The sequence below is a fragment of the Falco peregrinus genome, chromosome 4 (assembly GCF_023634155.1).
Source record: "Falco peregrinus isolate bFalPer1 chromosome 4, bFalPer1.pri, whole genome shotgun sequence".
NCBI classification, from domain to species: Eukaryota; Metazoa; Chordata; class Aves; order Falconiformes; family Falconidae; genus Falco; species Falco peregrinus.
This window is the reverse complement of record NC_073724.1, coordinates 38,320,985-38,339,399: the sequence shown is the minus strand read 5'-3', so window position 1 is coordinate 38,339,399 and position 18,415 is coordinate 38,320,985. Positions and strand designations below refer to the sequence as shown.

General features: G+C 40.9%; 1 protein-coding gene across 2 annotated transcripts in view; it reads right to left on the bottom strand.

The window, feature by feature from the left end:
• PRRG1 (proline rich and Gla domain 1) overlaps positions 1-15,057 on the bottom strand; it is a 35,135-nt gene extending 20,078 nt beyond the window's left edge. For both annotated transcript variants that reach the window (XM_055802422.1, XM_055802421.1), the window contains exon 1: positions 14,974-15,057. The gene's annotated coding sequence lies outside the window, so the exon portion shown is untranslated. The remainder of the gene's footprint in view (positions 1-14,973) is intronic.
• Positions 15,058-18,415: the final 3,358 nt, after the last annotated feature.

Here is an 18,415-nt window from a genome sequence, read left to right as displayed (position 1 = left end):
AAAAGACACCCATAGATAGTATCTTACTAGTAACACCAATGTTTATTGTTTCAGGAATCCCTCTTCAAACTATCTTCTGTATCTTACCCCTTCCACATCCTCCAAGAGGTCATACATCACCTTAGATTTGCTTGTGGAAAAAGGGGCAACATGGTGGACAGCATGGGTAACACTACAGCCAAACTAAGTGTCAAATTCTGAGTTCAATGGCAAGCTGATGTACCTGACCAACAACTGATCTTTTCTGACTGCCTACTTGGCGTTCAGTAAAATGGTAGAAAACCAAACAAAACTAAAACAATCAACCGTCCTCTTCTAGTAGAAAACATAATGACTCAATGAGCTCTAAAACATAAGAGGCAGAAAAGGAGATGTACCAACAAGGCCCATGCTACTTACCAGCAATGTGCTCAGCAGTACCAAAGGGCTGTAGCCCTTTTACTGAGGAGAAACAGTTTCAAAGAAAATTTAAGGAACTAATAATGAAGTAACAAATCAAGCTGTACCTTTCTTTCCACAACTAACCTAAATATTTTTTCCTCAGTCCTGAAAGCGCCAGACCTTACGTGAACTATGTATAAGCACAAAGCATACAATACTTTTTATACACAACTCCAAAGCTGGTAATCATATTCTTAGCAGTGCAGGGTATCCCTTAAATTGGGAAAGTAATTTTACAGTATTAAAAGTTCTTGGCTCAAGACAGTATTTCTGCAAAACTTTGTTGCACTTGTTAAGATAACCATACTTGTTTGACAGGTACACCTATTCTGGGTACATTTCCTGACTACAAGTTTAATGCAAACTCCTGTGCAGCACATGCCATTAAAGGGCACACAAGTCCAAACTGCCTTTGCTATTCTCACTCACTGACTGTCATGTATTCTAGGGAGACAGAACATCAAGAACAAAGCAAGTCCTTAAGGGAAGGGATTACAAAGAGAAGGGAAAATAAGGATAGGGTAAAGCAGCAACAGTATTTTCCCTCACTCATGTTTTCTGTTGCTGCATTAACAGACACTTAAACACTGCAAGGCCTTCATGCTCTCCCCACAAATGGCCAGGGATGGTCATTACAGTACCCAGGCAGGGAAAAGGGAAATGCCTTTTTTTGTTCTGCAATACAACTCTAACAAGGGATACAGGTGTTTAATTTTAGCTTTGTAATCTGTACAATTAATGAGACCACCAGGATGCAATTTACCACAAAGAGCTACACAATTTTTTAATGTTATAAATATTCAGGTTATTCTGAAGCTTTTTATGAAAGCAGGTACCTTCAAGGGACACTAACTAAAACATCATTAGATGTTCAGTCTAAAAATAAACATTCCTTTCCTAGACTCTAGCCCCACACCAGGTGCAATGCAACAACTGAAACACTCCTGTGGGAGGTTTGTTTAGAAGAAAAATGAAAACATTAAATAATTACACAGGAACACAGATGATAGCTATCTGACTGCCGTTTATTCAAAACGTGTTATATGCCTACCTAAAAATTCCAGTCCCACCACATGCATCTTTCACATCCTTGAAAAAAAAAAAAATTACAGAAGACTACAATTTTACTTATTATAACCTGTTTCAAATGACATTTATTCCCAGGAACAGTGCACAAAAGAATTTACATGAATTCTGAACAGGTAGTCCATAGTTTAAGGACATGGGAGAAGCCTGTATTTATTAAGTTTGGTTTCTTGCAACAGCAAGGTTGTCCAGGGAATTTGGGTGGGAATAAAGAGGGATGGAATACTTTCAAAACTACTCAACAAGGTCACAAAAGATTTGTCCTACCTAAGACTACACAGGACAAGGACAAGAGTTAAATAGAGAACTGAAAAAAACCCTCTGCTTCGTAGAGGCTATCCAATCATAGCATTATGAAACATTATCATTAATTTTGCAACACTGACATGAAACCACAGACCATTTTACTAAGAGAAATCTGTACTTAGCAGGCTGCCATTACATCTTAAAACCAATAAAATACAGAATTACTTACAGAGCTAGCATGCCGCGTACAACTCTCGAACACTGCCCTGTTAACAGAGAGAAGCTGGTTCCTCAGGACTGCAGCCAGACAAAACTTAAGCTGGCTGAGACTGAAGTCCAAGCTTCTGCCTCAATTTCATTACCCCTTCATTACTTAGCATTCTTTGTTGTTTTAGAACTGTGACACTATTTGAGCTGGTTATTCTCTGGTTACTTCCAGGCTCCCCTACTTCAAAGAGGGAGTTGCCATAAGCAATCTGTTCCTTCCCCTCCCCTTCAAAACTGAACAAGAACAATCTCCTGATACATGTTCTGGTGGTGAGTAGGCCATCTGGGAGGAGGAGTAATCATCTCCCTTTGGCAAGGGAGGATTTTGGTGGGTTTCATGGTTTTGAAGTGCACAGGGACCCTATGGGGCAGTTCCTGGGAGGCATAACTGAACACTTGTGTAACATCTGTATTGAAACCAGAATTACACAAATCCTCAAGACCATGGCCTTTCTGAGCAGCCTACACAGCAGCATTTCAGACACCTCTGACTTCTTGTAAGCTGCTGTTAAAAGGTATTGCTTTAGGTTAGACAGTATCGCTGTACTTTGGGAATTCAAATTTGGAATATTTCATTTGATAATCCATTAAGCATTGACATAACAGTAACCAATCCTTCTCCTCCTTTTTCATGTGGGAACAGTGAACAATTACATAAAGCCTTTCACAACAGGATGTGTTCTTATCCTGATTTTGTCTGGACACAAAACTAACGATACTGTATTACTTATCCATTCTACTTTCTGTGTTCCTGCTCCCCAATACCTGTTAACTAAATCTGACACTGAGATTTCGTCTTCTGTACTACCATAAGTCTTCCGCAAAAATCAATGACCAAGAAGAACAGAGAAAACCCACTAACGTTCTCCACTGAAGTAAAGACACTGTTTAGCAATTGTAGTGGTATCGCAGGAAGCATGGTGCCTTTGGCAGCTGTAAATCATTATCCATTTTTGTTGGCAGAATGTAGGTAGTCAGAAAGCATACACCATGCTCAAGACCAACCACAGCCTTTGCAAGCTGGTAAGTCAAACAAAAATGAAGAAATGAAAATAGGGAAAGAGCACAGTCACCATGTAAAGGATGTCAGAACAGTCTGGTGATTAGGGTTAGCAACTAGGTCACAAGAATAAGCATGTTAGAGAGGGGAGGAGAACTCAGATTAATAAAGTAGGAAAGGGCAAAAAAGTAACAGAAACAGAAAAACAGCTTCGTTATAGCTCTGGTGCTTGCCGACCTAATTACTGTTTAATTGTCAGCTTCTAAATCAAACTTAAGTTGTCAACCACTTTGATATTATCTATTCTAACTTAGGCTTGAATGGCTGGACTCTATCTAAAGCAAGTACAGCACTCATGAATAATCACCTCTAAGTGCATTATATTTAACTCTATCCATGACTATACTCGCATTGGCCAGGAATGCAGAGCAATAGCAGTGAGTCTGAAGAACAAAAGCGTTAGTGCTGAGGACACAACTTTAACACACACACCGAGAATTCTACTTTGGGGTAGCTCTAATCCGATCCCTGAGCTGACCGCTGTGCGGCAGTAGGAGTGCAACAGGTATGCTCTTGGAGCGTATCTTCCAGTTTACTTCCATCCAAAAGTAATTCAGTCTGCACGCTTTGAAATGATTCTGCAACACAAATCAAAGCACAGTAGGTGCTGACAGTTGGCAGTTTTGCTTCCAAAGCATAGTCCTAATCGAACCAAAATGCTACTGCACATACGCTCGAGACATACCGTATAGACTACGTTCAAAGTAGTAGAGAAACTGTGAGGAAGGAAGCTCTGGATAAATGATTCCTCAGCAAAGAAACAAAGGTTGTTACAGGGTGACAGTGATTTCCTGTGGAGCTACAAAATTACTTTGACAAAGTGACAAAAACAGAGTTAACATGAGCCTCTCCCTCAAGCAAAAAAACAAACCAAACAAACAAAAAAACCCAACCCAGAAACAAAAAACCTCACGACAGTGAAAGAAATTTCTGAAGCAGTCTGTTTCCTTGTCTCCTGTCTTCAAATGTTGTGTTCTTACTGTGGCAATCAAATACTGCTAATACACATGACACCAAAGGGCCTAATCTAAGACCTAAAAACCTGAAATCACAGAGTGCTTGCTCAGAAACACCAGAAAAAAACCCGTATCTATCTAATTTGGGAACTAGGAGACAACCTAGTTGTCCCTTACTTCCCCCAAAAAACTCCACAAACAAAAAAGCACATTCTCCCCGAACACACACCCAAAGAATGGAAACCTTGCAATTACAGACTACAAAATTAACATCCAGTTTATGATCACCTTTATCAATATTTTCAGTAACTTCCTCTCAAAAATGTCACCAGCTTTTAAATAACACAGAAAGTCAACACACAATAAGCCACAGAAACTACATTACGATCCTTATGCCTTGCATTTACAGGTGGCTGAAGTTTTAAATAATGCATTGATAAATTCTTGTATTATACTAGCAAAGTGACAGCTGCTTATTCAACAGCAATCACGTATTTTTAAAAAAATGCATAGTAAGATAAACCAATCAATGCACCTGCTAGCTCTTTTCAAGAAAAAAAAACAAACACCCATAAACTGTATCAGAATTGCTATGGACTGTTTTCTTCATAGCATGTTTTCACTCACAGCCTCCCTAAATTTGAAGAAGCTTTGAATGTGCATTCATTTTATTTTCCTCCCCTATTTTGTCCCCGTTTTCATACAAATGAAACGTTTGTATATGTCTTGTAAATTAGGAACAAGCCAACTCTCATTTTGCAGTTCAGACCATCTTCTGATGCCTTACAGACAAATTGAGGAACTTTTACTCAGAAGCTCTCAACTACAGTTGGAAACTGGATTGTACATGGATTAAAAATTACACGCTGCTTTTATTTGAAAAAAAAAAAGAAAAAGAAAGGAAAAAATCCTTTGTGTTTAAATAATCACTGTATAACAAATGACTCAGTTCAGAGAAGGCAGATATTTAGCTGATCTAAGCTGATCATCAGCTGATCACAGTCTGTCTGGCTAAGTTGGTCTTTTGGCTATATACCTCGTGACCAGAGGAGAGAAGATAAACACATCACAGTTAAGTATTATTTCTCGTAACATGAGAAACAGGAAGGTACCTACTGACCTAAGCTGACCTAGATGTAAATAAAAGGACCTGAATTTTTGCATAGTGCCCAAGTTACAGAACTTGGTGCTGTTTAGGACAAAAGTAGAAATAGGTTTAAAAAACAGAAAGGAAATCAATAGATGAGGGAGAGGTAATTAATGTAACATGATTCTCCAGATGTATCCTCTACCCCATGTAGTTTCCAATCTACTGATAACCATGACTTCACTGGGGAAGGCTCACTGTCCATGCTCTGCTCTAAGACTCTTCCCTGTATCATCTCCTGCCAGCTGCTGGCACAACACACAATGCCAGGCTGACCTTTTGGTATAGCAGGTCTGACACGTTCTCCAGTATGCTAAAATGGTCAACCACTTACCTTCCAACAATGCTAAAATGGCTAACCATTTAGCTTCTAACAACCTTCACATTGTTAATACCTAGTTTAGCATATTCTACAGTTTGTGGCCATACATAATTTTCAAGAAGTTTCAATCATTTGCTAAAAGTTCAGGAGCCATCTGACCTTCAGATTTTAGTATACACAATTTTTCAAAGAAAGTATACACATACAAGACACCACATACACCTTTTCTTTTCATACTGGCTATGAAAGGTGGGAAGCAGTCCAGTGCCCAGTATGGATGAATAACTATATCTAGTTCCTCTCCAAAGTGTTTTAAAATTGGATTAGGACCAGAGGAGTAAGTACTAGCACATAACATAGAATTGATAGATGGCAAGTGGTCTCTTTCATGAATTCTACTCACTGTCTACAATCCCCCTTTTTCATTCGGCTCTGGATCTCCCCTCTGCTCCCAAATCAAAACACCAAAACACTCACCATAAGTAGAAAGTACACTGTAACAGTGCTGTCTGCCTTTTGAAAGTATTTATGGGTCAGGTAAGGGAGGGGAAAAAACAAAAGGAAAAAAGAAAAAAAAAAGAAAGAGTACTACTTTTACTTTAGGTTAGACCTCTCTAGGCACGAGACAGATGGGCCAAGCAACAGTACCTGGGCACAATCCATTCACAAGAACATAATTTCATTGCAGGTACAGTGTTTGTCCACTCTGAAAAGATCACAAGATCAAAGCTAAAAATACGCTGATTTTCCTGCTTTGAAACTCTTACAGGTATTTTCTTCCCCAACACACCTTACAAAGCAAAAACATGACCCAAATGTCACCAATAATACCTTTATGGATCTTCCAATAACACAAACTGGCTGTACAAAATCCAGCCTCCACTGTTTCAGTCTGTATTGGGTAATTTAAGGCTCCCCTTTTCACAGAAAAAAAATAATGACCTGACAGTTCTATACATTTGAAAAAGATCATCCTCAACTCACTGAAGTCTTTCTTGAAATTGTTACAATATTGTGAAGTGTAGAGAGCAATAGTTATTAAAAAAAAATATATATCAAATCAGTTTCCCTCTAAACTACCAGCGTTTTTCAAGCAACTGTTATCCCCAAAATATTCTAGATCTCAGAATGTGCATTTTTATAACCAAAAGAAACCTGGATAATTTCACATTGGCATCTTTGTTTTGCATGCAATAATTTTATAACAAACATAAGCCTATTACTTCATAAAGTTTATTTAGCTTTTCTGTGATGAGGCAAAGGTGAGGCAAATATTCTGCTCTGCACAGAAACTGGAGTTAGCCCTTGTTTGGGAAGCCAATGACTTACACCTCATTTAATTTAGAAAAATTAGTCAGAAAACAGTAAGAAGTAATTTCTTTGTGAAGTGCTAAACAAAGCTAGAGAAATGTGCAAACAAATCCTTCTCTTCCAAATATTTACGCGTTGTCAGCATGTTTTAATACAAGTTTCCACCCTGCCTGTTCTTCCCTGAAGCAAGGCACGTGACAGCATTTCAGAGCATGTTTTAATGGGATTTTCCAGTCAACCAAAAATCAAATTGCACAGAAGTGACAGAAGAGTCATAAATATGTATTTCATCTTATTGAATTATATGGTAACTAGGTAAAAGATAATGAAGCACAACCTCTTCAAAGATTTTTAGGAAGTTTTCTGTTACACTGGGAAACTGCATAAAGAGTGCAGAAAAGAGCATAGAGAAAGATGTACGCCACCAGAATCCCCAGAAGAGCTGCAGTCATACTCCTTAGTAAAACAGAAGGGTAAACAGCCCTACAAACAAGGAAAAAAAAACCCCAAGATTTTTTAAAAATACTGCTATTTCCCTCTCTCAACACCCATGCTCATCTTCCCCTCGCATCAGCTTTACCCAAATTTCGAAATACATTAAGATGCACTCATTATGGCTGCCTTTTACAGCATTACACTTGATTTTTTCTAAGTAGGAATTGAACAAACTTATGCAGAAAAGTACTCCAGCTGATCTGTATGTTTGCAGTATAGTAAAACATGATGTTCTGGCTTCAGCCTTAAAGAGGAATCAAGGAATTTCTCATTCCTTCCCACCACCACTACGCACCCTTTACTGGGCATTAGAACCCCTGATGTGGGCTGATGGGAGTTCTGAGCTCTGCACTACAATTTCACACCCCTCCCGCTGACATCAATCTCCTGCCCTACCCCTTTGCTCTCGAATCCAACAATTTTACTCATCGGTCCCTTCTAACCAACTACTACAGAACAGCAGAAGCCTTAAATTCATGGAAGTTTTCCTAAAGAAAGCACACTAGTATACAGGATGGAGGCATTCTGAACATTGTAACATGAGAAAAAACTGGAAGACAAATTAATGTCTAATTAAAATGTGTCATTTCTGAAGCAATAATTACCACAATAAAGCTTTAAGTTACAGCTTGTAACTGATCAATCACACAGCATAAATCCATATGAAAAGAAGCTGCACGAGTTTCAGCAGTCACAAAACTACCAGTATAAACACATACTTATGAAGTTTTCCACAATTTACAGCACTGTGAAAACACTAGATAATCTGTTCTGCCTGTGAGTAGGAAGCACAAAAAACTATGTCACAAAACAATTCAGAAGGATTTAAGCTTTAGAAATCAGTTTTAAAAGATCCAAGGCAAGAAAAATTTTACATATATTGAGTTCCTAACACTGACGTGCCAAATTAATGTGTCAAATTCATGTGCAATTAATTGTAACTGAAGATATAATTTATCTTAGTTGTGTCAAAAGCATACACAGAATTAAAATAAAGTTATTTTTTGAAAACTTCATTCACATCTGAAAGATCCTCTACAGGATCTAACATGGCTAAGATGGGAACAATTTAAAAGATTTAAAGGGTGTCCCTTACCCCCAGGAATGCAGCACCTCAAGAATGTGAAAGAGGAGAGGCATCTTCCAATACAAACACAGATATCACTGATACTTTTTAAATCTGGTAATTCTGTTGTATTCATTTATATATTAATACATTGCAGAAGTCATTGGAGAACCTTCCTAGACATGCTGTCCACCAACAGGTGTATCTCTACCTTTTATATTTCTGGTATAGATCACTTCATCCCCACAAAATATTCATAGAACCATATTGCAGCCCAGGTTGGGGGAACCTTAAAAGATTGTCTGGTCCAACTTTTCATGGGAAAGGGAGCCCAGACGAGGTTATCTAGCAAGCTGTCCATTCACATCATGAAAACCCTCCAGTGATGGGGACTTCACCATGTCCCTGCAGGGGTTGTTCCATTGAATGACTGTTCCCACTGTAAAAAAATGTATTTCTTACATTGAGATGAAAACTTTGATCAAACCTTTGCCAAGAGTTCCTAAAGAATGGTCACAGTGAAAGTGCTTTGATATTTCAGTTTTTCTGAGATAACTGCAGATCTGATGATCTTGCAGTTGGGCACAAGTTTACGGTTCATCTTAAGTGTCCTCTCCATAAAAGGTGAGTTTGTTCACCTTTCTTCTGAGTTTGATCCCAAGATCTGTTCACCAGGTTCTTGGCCCTCTTGAGGGACTTCCTCATACCTTCCCCCTTGAGCAGTTTGCTGCTGTTCTTCAAAGAAGCCAGCAGAAAAAGATACTGATACGCTGCTGCTTCACTGGTAGTTTCAGTCAGCACTTAAAGCAATCCCAGCTAAAGCTGCTGTCTGAGTCCGAGTAGGTAGGTAGTCCCTCACACACAGCCACGTAGTCCCACTCCCTCCCTTGAGGCAATACAAGGTCTGGCTGGTAGCTCCCAAGGCCAGCCAGAGGTAGCCCAGTGGAAAGCCTTTTGTGTGCGTGTGTCAGTATGCTTGTTTTAGTTTGACTGGTTTAATTTTAAAACAAATCAGCTTCCCGGTTCATTGACTGCACAGCATTAAGTGTGCTAGTGCCAGCACAAGGGAACAGTCAAAATGCAAAACCTAGCAAGGATGGAGGGGAAAAGCAGGAACTCTTGCTTTCAGCCAGCAGGACAAGCTTAGATCAGTTAAGCTGCTTTCAAAGCCACACACTCAAGAAGCCATGACTTTACTTTGCTGCTGCCCACAGCTCTGATAACCAATAGTAGCAAACAGAAAGTAGTACAGTGAGTCCATTTCATTACTGGTACTCGGAACTGCTCAGCAGTAGTGAAATAAAACATCACGAGCTGTGCTAATTTCAGCTGCCACAGGGGAAATCTACAGGAAGACAGGCAAGAGAGTTAGCTAATAATTCTGCTATTGAGACTTCATTCAACCCTTCCCCATAGCCACAAGAATGAAGACCAGGGACAGAAAGATGAACAGAAAATTGCTTATCCTCCCAGCTTTATTTAGCAAATAGTTTGAAGAGTAATACTCTGCCGATAAAAGCTGGAGAATACACACAAGGTCAGTAAATATCACACTGATAAACCTGGAGGCACAGGCAGGTGCAAAAGTTCTCATCTGATGAAGTCACTGTTTCTGAATTTTCCTGGTAGCATTCCCCTAAACTGCCTTACACCAGCGAGCTAACAAATTCACGCTTTTTGAGCCAAAAAGGAATCTTTCTTCTATGCCTAGTAGCAAACATTTACCTAGTAGTAAATGGCTGTATTTAGTTTAGACAGATATATTAAACAGTTAATTTAGCAATATGGATTTAATAAGGAATCACTGTAAAGTGACTCTTGAAACCAGTCCGTGGCATTCATTCTTATACTACAGGAAAATAATGAGTTCAGCAAAACAGGACCATCCAGAATTACAGCAATAGAGTATAACAACTTGGCATAAACAAAAAAAATCTTACCTACCCTAGAGTCTTGGCAAACATAGAAGTTCTGCAGTTTTAGGCAACAAAATGAATACTTCACCAGGATTAAGAAGTTTTATCTGCGATGAACTATTCCAACACTAACTCTCACACAGTCTCTTTCTGGAATTCAGTCTCACTTCATCTGACCACTGTTGGAGTAATCATATTGGTGCAGACTGAGCATTACATTGAAAATCTGAAAGTATGTTGAACGGCTGATCTTAAAACGAGATGCCAACTTTCAAAAGTCATTTCAGAAGCAACATGAGAAGTTGATTCAAACGCTTTGAAAGTAACACTCCACTGAGTAGGTACACAGCACAATGTAATGTGTAAAATGAGAGCAATCGATCTCAGACTTTCAAGGTGCAATTGCAGGATAGTCTGTTTCTCCCCCATGGTAAAGACACCTACTTTAAAAAAAAAAAAATTAATTACACAAAGCAGCATTCTTAGTTTGAAAACAGGTAACACTTCTTGTGCTACTATATTGTCCAGGAGTCTTAGCTAGCCCTGAATGCTAACTCCTATATGTTGGGCTGTGCAAATATGTTTTTTTGTCTGAACTTACACATCTGAACAGATGCAAAACTTTTATAAAATGTGAAAGATATTTTACATAATTATTATCTATCATTAAAAATAAGTGACAGCTTGAAATACACATAAAATAGCTTTCAACAAGTGTGTTTCCTTAGAAAGCCAAAACATACGGTGTGATTTTAGGTAGCTAGTATGGAATTTCTTTAACTTCCAGTATGAAGACAGGCTTTACTTTTGAAACATAGCTATTTTAATAATAGTATTCAGCAACCTTGATTAAAACACAGATCACTTGATAATCAGTACCATCAAAACTGTTGGCAATAAGAGAATGGGCTAAGCATATTTCAGACCTCACAAATGTATATCAAGTTTTACTTAACTTTATCAGTACTTTATCTGTACTTTATTAGTACAGAAAACAAAGGTAAACAAGGAAAGGGCTGGGTATGGTCCGATTAGATTTCAAAAGGTCCAACAGTTACTGACATCTGAACTCAAACAAAAATAGCTAGCCTGAGAACGGATATTAGACATTAGGTCATTTAATCTACTCCCTTGTCAGTTCTGTATTGTTCTCTACTGAGCATTGCAAGTGCTTTTGTTTATAATGTGGAAGAGGAGAGGAAGCAAAGGATGGGGACGGGGGGAGAAAGTAGATTGTCTTTGGAAGCTGAAGAAAAAAACCCAAACCCAAACATTAAAGAAACACGAGCCAGAGAAAGACAGCATCCTGGAAACACAGCTGATAGGAATTCATGAAAGCGCAAGACAAAAAGCAGCAGAGAAGTTCAGAACTGAGCAGAGAAACCAGAAGCAACAGCTCTCAACAGGACAGTGCACAAAAATAAAATTCTTGCCTATAGGAATCTGGTGTCATTTGTTGAATAAATGGGAAGAAACGAAGCATATAAGATTTATGGGATTAATGGAAGAGGGAAGTGGAGGGGCAAAATAGCTTAGGTTTTTCCCAGTACTCATACTGGGGGTAAGTGGTACCAACCACATCTCTTGTTCTCCTGCTCATCCAGCTGCTTATAAGATCCAGGTAAGAGTCAAAAGTCAGACAGATTTATTTTTTTTTTCCCAACTTGATTAATTCCATGATCCACATCACTAGATGGATATGTAAATGCTTACGCTATCACAAGTGAGTGAAGTCACAGAAACAGGCAGGACAAAATAATGGACAAGAGCATCATAGGAAGAGGGAGCTGTTTAAAATGACACGGCAAACCAAAACGGTTCGCAATCCTGTGGCCTAAAATAAGTTAGCACTGTCCTGAAGTGCATTTTATCCCTGCTTTTGCCACAGAATTGGTTCACGACTCTAGATAAATTATTTCAAAATACTGTTTCAAAATGGACACTAAGTACATGCATTTTATTTTAGGTGTGCCTCTCCCAAAATGTGAGTGCTTGATTTGCACTTTTAGCATAAACTTAAGACCAGATAGTCAATTTATTTGCACCTCTGCACTTAATATAAATCAGGACACTGAACTCAACACCCTGAAAAAAACCCCTATAACCTACCTGAACCAAATTTGATCTCCATAGTTTTATCTTTTATTCTTCATGTGGATTGGAAGGATGATTATTTCTTTGTCTTAGGAGAGCTCTCTCAGTTAAGGGGTGTCTCTGTGCGTGTGTTTGACAAGCACCAAGATATTAAAGTAATAAAACACAACAGAAGACACAAATTTATAATTCCATAGTCAAAGTAGAATTGGAACACAGATTGAGTCACGTTCAGAAAATAAGTCTTAATGTCACACAGCCAAAATAAAGAGAATAAGACCAAAATACTTCATCTCTTTAATATCTTGAGTATAGCAGGACTTTTTTATGCAACAAGGATGTTACTACTTAACAGAAACTGTAGCTCAACCTAAATGTATGAAGAGGCTGAATTAAAGCTAACTAAAAAAAAAATCAGTCTCTTCTTCATTTGTGAGTGCTTGTGGAAATGACAATATAAGTATAGTTACTCTGCGTGTAACTATCCACTTCTAACAAAAGAAAACTGATGCCACCATATTAGAATCTCAACACGTGTCCGTGTTGTAACCAGATGCAATGCTTTGCAATTTCACCTTATACATTATCTTGCAGCACTAGTTGGATGCGGATTTCTGGATGAACTTGCATGAGAAAGGGATAATCCATATTTTGCCTGGTGATTTCCTGATATTAGCTAATTCCAAGAAAACAGAAATACTCAGGAATCCCAGGCTCTATCCTAATCTGTTTTGGAAAGCAAAATGTTCTTGTCTAAAAGGGAATGAAGTGAGATGGCTGAACAGATGAGTAAAATGTCTCACTCCGTTTCTGCGCAGTACTTCCGCAAAGGAAATCTCCATCCCCTCTTTTCTGGCTTCTAGTCTCACTCCCCGCTTCACCAAGAATTATTGCAAACTCACCCTTACTGGATATGTCTACTCAGACTGCTAGTCACTTCCCACACTTGTAAATCTCCCCCACAACCGCTTTATCAATGGCACTCCCTCCGTTCAACACAAGACCCAGAATGAGCAATGCTGCAGTTGCACAATCCCTTTACACAGGTGTGTGCATGCCTATGTGTATACACACGGAAAAAAACCCAGTGCTTTTACATACACACCTCTTCATTTATATACCAAAAAGATACAATTCTTTCCCTCCCCATCACACATCTTTCTTGAGCTAGCAAAGGCATCCCTATGGCAATGCAGAGAACCAGACGTGAGTATTAACTAGGTTAATCAGAAAAAATGTTTAAAAGATTAGTGTGAATCAGTGGGTAATACTCTGTGCCACTTTACCCCACTGCTGTATAAACCAACAGTGCCAGCACGGGGAGAAGATGGTACAGAAGGTAGTAACAAGCAGCAAGGCTGCAAAGAAAGCACAACTAGTTGTTTTTTCTGTGCCAGCCTATAATAATAATAAATTTGAAATGCTGATTTTAATCTAGAGCATAACTGTCGCTCTTCTCTCCCCAGACTTATTTATGACAATGAGGTTATGAAAACTTGAAGATTCTTCCAGGTGTCCTCATTTGCTTATAGTCCTCCCTTCACTCACTGGCTCCATTCCTCTTCATTTTGCTCCCAACAAAGCTAGCCACTGCTTGCTCTTTCACCCCTCACCCAATGTACCATGCAATCCCAGCTTCAACTGCGATGACACTGAGGCTCCCTGCACCCCTCCTCTTCCCGGCGGATATGAATCAATTGTTCCCTTGTCAGTATTAAGCCTAGAAGAAGTCCATCCGTGAAGAATCAGGCTCACAGCCCCAATACACCTACCCACACTCAGCATCCTAAAGCTTCAGCTGCAGCAACTGCCCCGGCTACTGCAGATCTGATAGTCTGTGGGTGACGCTGCCAAAAGTGAAAAAAGTTCTAACAGGAATATAAAAGCCTCAGATGGTTGTGGTGTTACCTTGCGGGTTTGTGTTTGGTGGTGGTGCTTCTTAAAACTTAAGAGAAAAAATTATTAGCTGCCCATTTTGGAGACAACCACTAACCTCTTTCAAAGAGGAAACTCGGCAGCGCTTTTCCTTTGTTAAACACAGCCAAACCGTTTTCTTCCCTGGCTGAACTGCAAACGGCACCGAGCCCTTGGCAGAAGTTCCGGGGGCGGCGGGGCCGGGGGCGGCGGGGCCGGGAACGCTTCGCCCTGTCGCCGCTCCCGGGCCGGGCCGCCCCGCCGCGCGCAGCCCCGCGCGGGACCCGGCCGCACGCGCACCCGGCCCGGCAGCGCCGCGTGCCGCCCGCCCCCCGCGCGCCCCTCACGCGGCCGCTCCCCCGGCAGCCCCTCCCCTGCCCGGGGCACCCGCGGACCCCCGCCCGAGGGGGGGGAGGGGGGCAGCCCCCGTCCCTGCGGGTGCTCCCCCAGGTGGGCGAGAAGGCGCCGCCTGCCAGTCCCGGCCCCCACCCCGCGGCGCGGCCGCCCGCTCCGCTCCCGGACACCCCGGCCCGGTCCGCTCTCCGCCGCCGGCCGCGCTGCGCCCCTCCGCCCAGCCCAGCCCAGCCCGCGGGACGTGGCAGGAGCCCCCACGGCGGCGAAGCGCCGCCCGCCCGCGCTGCTCCGCACTCACCGGCTGCCGCCCGAGCGGGGATCCGCCGAGAGACGGTGTGCGGGCGGCGGGGTGGCCGAGTGCCGCCGGCCCCGCGCTGCCGCCGCCCCGCTCGCTGTCCCCCAGCTCCGGTGCGTGCTCCGTGCAGCCGGCGCATGCGCCGCGGGCAGCTCCCCGCGCCGGCCGCCAGGGGCCGCGAGCGGAGGGCGCCCGCCAGGCGGGGCGAGCCCGGCAGCCGCCCGCGCCCCGGGAGCTGCGCGCCCGCCGCCGCCCCCGGGCCCCCGCCGCCCCCCTGCCGTGCCGTGCCGTGCCGTGCCGTGCCGTGCCGTGCCGTGCCGTGCCGTGCCGTGCCGTCGGCCCAGGCCCTTTCCCGAGCGGCCCCGGGGGTCTGCGGCCCCGCCGCCGCCCCCGCTGGTGACCCCCCTCGGCAGTCGACCGGGGCCCGGCGGACCCCGCAGACGGCGCCGCCGCCGCGGCTCCCCCGCTGCCTGGCCGAAACGCTCCACAGGCGCTTCCAGCCCTAAAGTTTGTATCAGTCTGTATGTATAGATACGCGCAGCCTTTCCGCGTGGTAGGGAAGTCACTTATAAATCTTTTTTTTCCCCTGACAATTGTCACCCTTGATGGAGAGCTAAAAATGATGCGAAAAGCTCTGATGTTCCCCCTCGCTGTGTCCCCAGGGTCCTACGCGGGCCCTGGGTCTTGTGTCCTGCAGGCCTGGGCCTTTGGGTGCGCTCGGATTGCACCCCCCGCCAGACGCATTTCAGGAGCCCTAAAACCTCATCTTCCACATTAAAAGTCAAGGATAGGTTCATTTCTTTGCACTGCCTAGAATTGGTACTAACTAACTTTTGGTCCTTCATCTGAAACTGCGGGGATTTTTAGCGTAATTTTTTTGTTGCGTGAGTAATACCTTCATTTTCGCCTCCCGGATTTTTAATGGATGTGTACAGAAAGAGGGTAAAGCTGCTTAGAAAATTCGTATCAAATTAACAATCCCTACCTGACTTCAGAGGTGCTGTTGTCAGTGGTGCAGTGGCCTGGTTATAAATGATTTAGGAATGATTCACAAAAAGAACAGCTTGGCTTGCCAGAAAAGAGATTGAGGTCTGAATGGCGTAGAGTGTAAAATACCATTTATTCCGTCAAAATGGAAGTGAAACCCCCTATAAATACCTAGTGTTTTTTTGAAATTTACATTGCTGCTGCCCTCATATTCATTGCTCTGTGGCTTCAATTTTTAGTGGATTACTAGTCTGTATACCTGTACTATTTACTTCTAATTTATATTAACAGACAACTGAAAATCAGCAGAAAAAGGAATGAGGTAATAGTACAGTCACAGAGACATTTAGGGAACAGAAAGACGAGACACAGTTTGCAATAGTTCAGACATGTCTCAGCTTCTTTAATGTCTCTTGACCTATAATTAAAAGTTAATGTTTTTGTATATGTCAACCGAGACCTGACTCTGAAACCATCAGCATTTAAACAAAAGAAATTGCATTAATATGTCTGACAGTACTTTGACACAATTACCTAGAAATTCAAATCCCTTGAATCAATGGGAGACAAAATACCTCTGCTCTTTGAAAGCTGGATGGGGCCCTGATAATGAATGGCCATTACTAAGTCCTATATAAATTTCATATGTAGTTGAATCAATCAGGGTCACGATCCCGTTTAAGGAGAGAGAGGAAGATAAGGTAGTTGATAATTGTTAACATTATTATCATACGTAATATACCTTTCCTAGTTCATTTTTCTGTTTCTGAGTCTTTAGTACCCTCCACTGGTGTTTCTTACAAGCTTTTCTAAATAAAACAGACTTTACTCCGCAGAGCATAGTCTTTCCAATGTTTTGAACTGATACTCAAAACTACTCTGCAGAATTAGTTCCAGTTGGATATTAAAAAGTATTTCAATAAAGCCCTCAATGTTATCCATCCATTCATGTCTGTGAAGGAGAAAATTGTATCAAAAAAAGAATGGTTCAGCTAAACAGAAAATTTAACATTGTCCATATAATTAGGTTTTCATTTATTTGTTTAAAGCATTGATTTTTATAAACTCAAGACTATAGGTCAAAAATCCTAGAGGGAGGAGAAAAGGGGCTTTGAAAATTATAATAATTGTATTATGTTCTCTATAATACAACACCATTAGCAGTGTAACACTCTGATACATGAAAGGCTGGGAAGGCGACACACACACTGTACAAGCAAAGGCTGTGTATAGAGAAGAAAAAAAGAATGTCCCAGATAATTTTCATGTTTCATTTTGTCTTATGTTTGTCACAGTAAGATGTATATTTAGTGAACATGGATTCTTATACACTTACGGTGGTTTTTTTACCTTTTCCACTTGGAAAAGTTGTAAACAAACTTGTTTGATCTCTTGACAAATATCACCTTTGTAAGTGACATACACTTTCAGCCATCTGCAGAGACAAAAGAGGTTATTCCTGAGTCATTTCTGAAGTCCAGGAATCCCTGGTTGCAATAATTACCTTGGGGTATGAGCAATTTTCATGAACTACAACAATCACCAGGCATTTTAGTTTGTTCTGAACACTAAGGTGTGCTGAGATGGTTTCATTGCTGGAAATAAATAAAATTGTTTTAAAGTTACTTCAAGTTGTTTCAGTTGCCCCCCATTTGCAGCCAAAGTAGTAAAATATTTGCCAAGAGAACACTGACATGTTAAGGACTGCCCAAGTGGCATGACAAAAACCATGATTTTCAAATGCTGAGAGTCTGATTTTTCAAGGAATGTTTTAAGTTTTGCTGATAGCAATTCAAAACTGAAACTGAAAATATGAAATTTTATATCCAGTGTTGACAGATTTTTTACCTCAATTTCTCTTTCCAAAATAAAAGTTTACTTTTTTGCATCAAATAAGTTGTATCAGTGAAAAAAACACTATGATTATGTTGATTATACTTTTTAGGACTAGAAAAATATCTTCAGTGTTATGAAGAAATTCAGAGAAGACGTAAATACATTTAGAAAAAAGGTACATTTTAGATTACGGTATTGCAATTGCTTTTGAAATACAGATAACTTTATATTCTATTTACAGTTTTGTCTGAATCATCAGAATGTCTTTTCTTGAATTTTAGACAAATAATTCACTAATCTAATGATTTATTTATTTTCTAAAATGAAACTATATTTTGTAATTCAATGTACAGATACCAGTTAGGCTTAAACACAATAAAAGTAAAAGGGCATTTTATGACTCAGCTGCAACTTTAAAAATATTTTACAAAATAAATTATAGGAAAGGTACAAATTTTAGAATCTGTCTGTATCTTAGACTAGAGTGTTTTTCAGAATAATGGACTCAAGTACTAAAATAATACCACTTGGAATTTCCATGGCATGAACAAAAAATAGTGGCAAACTCCATTAGGTTGCTTGAGAGAGTAAGATGCTTTCCTTGGGATGGTCTCATCTGACC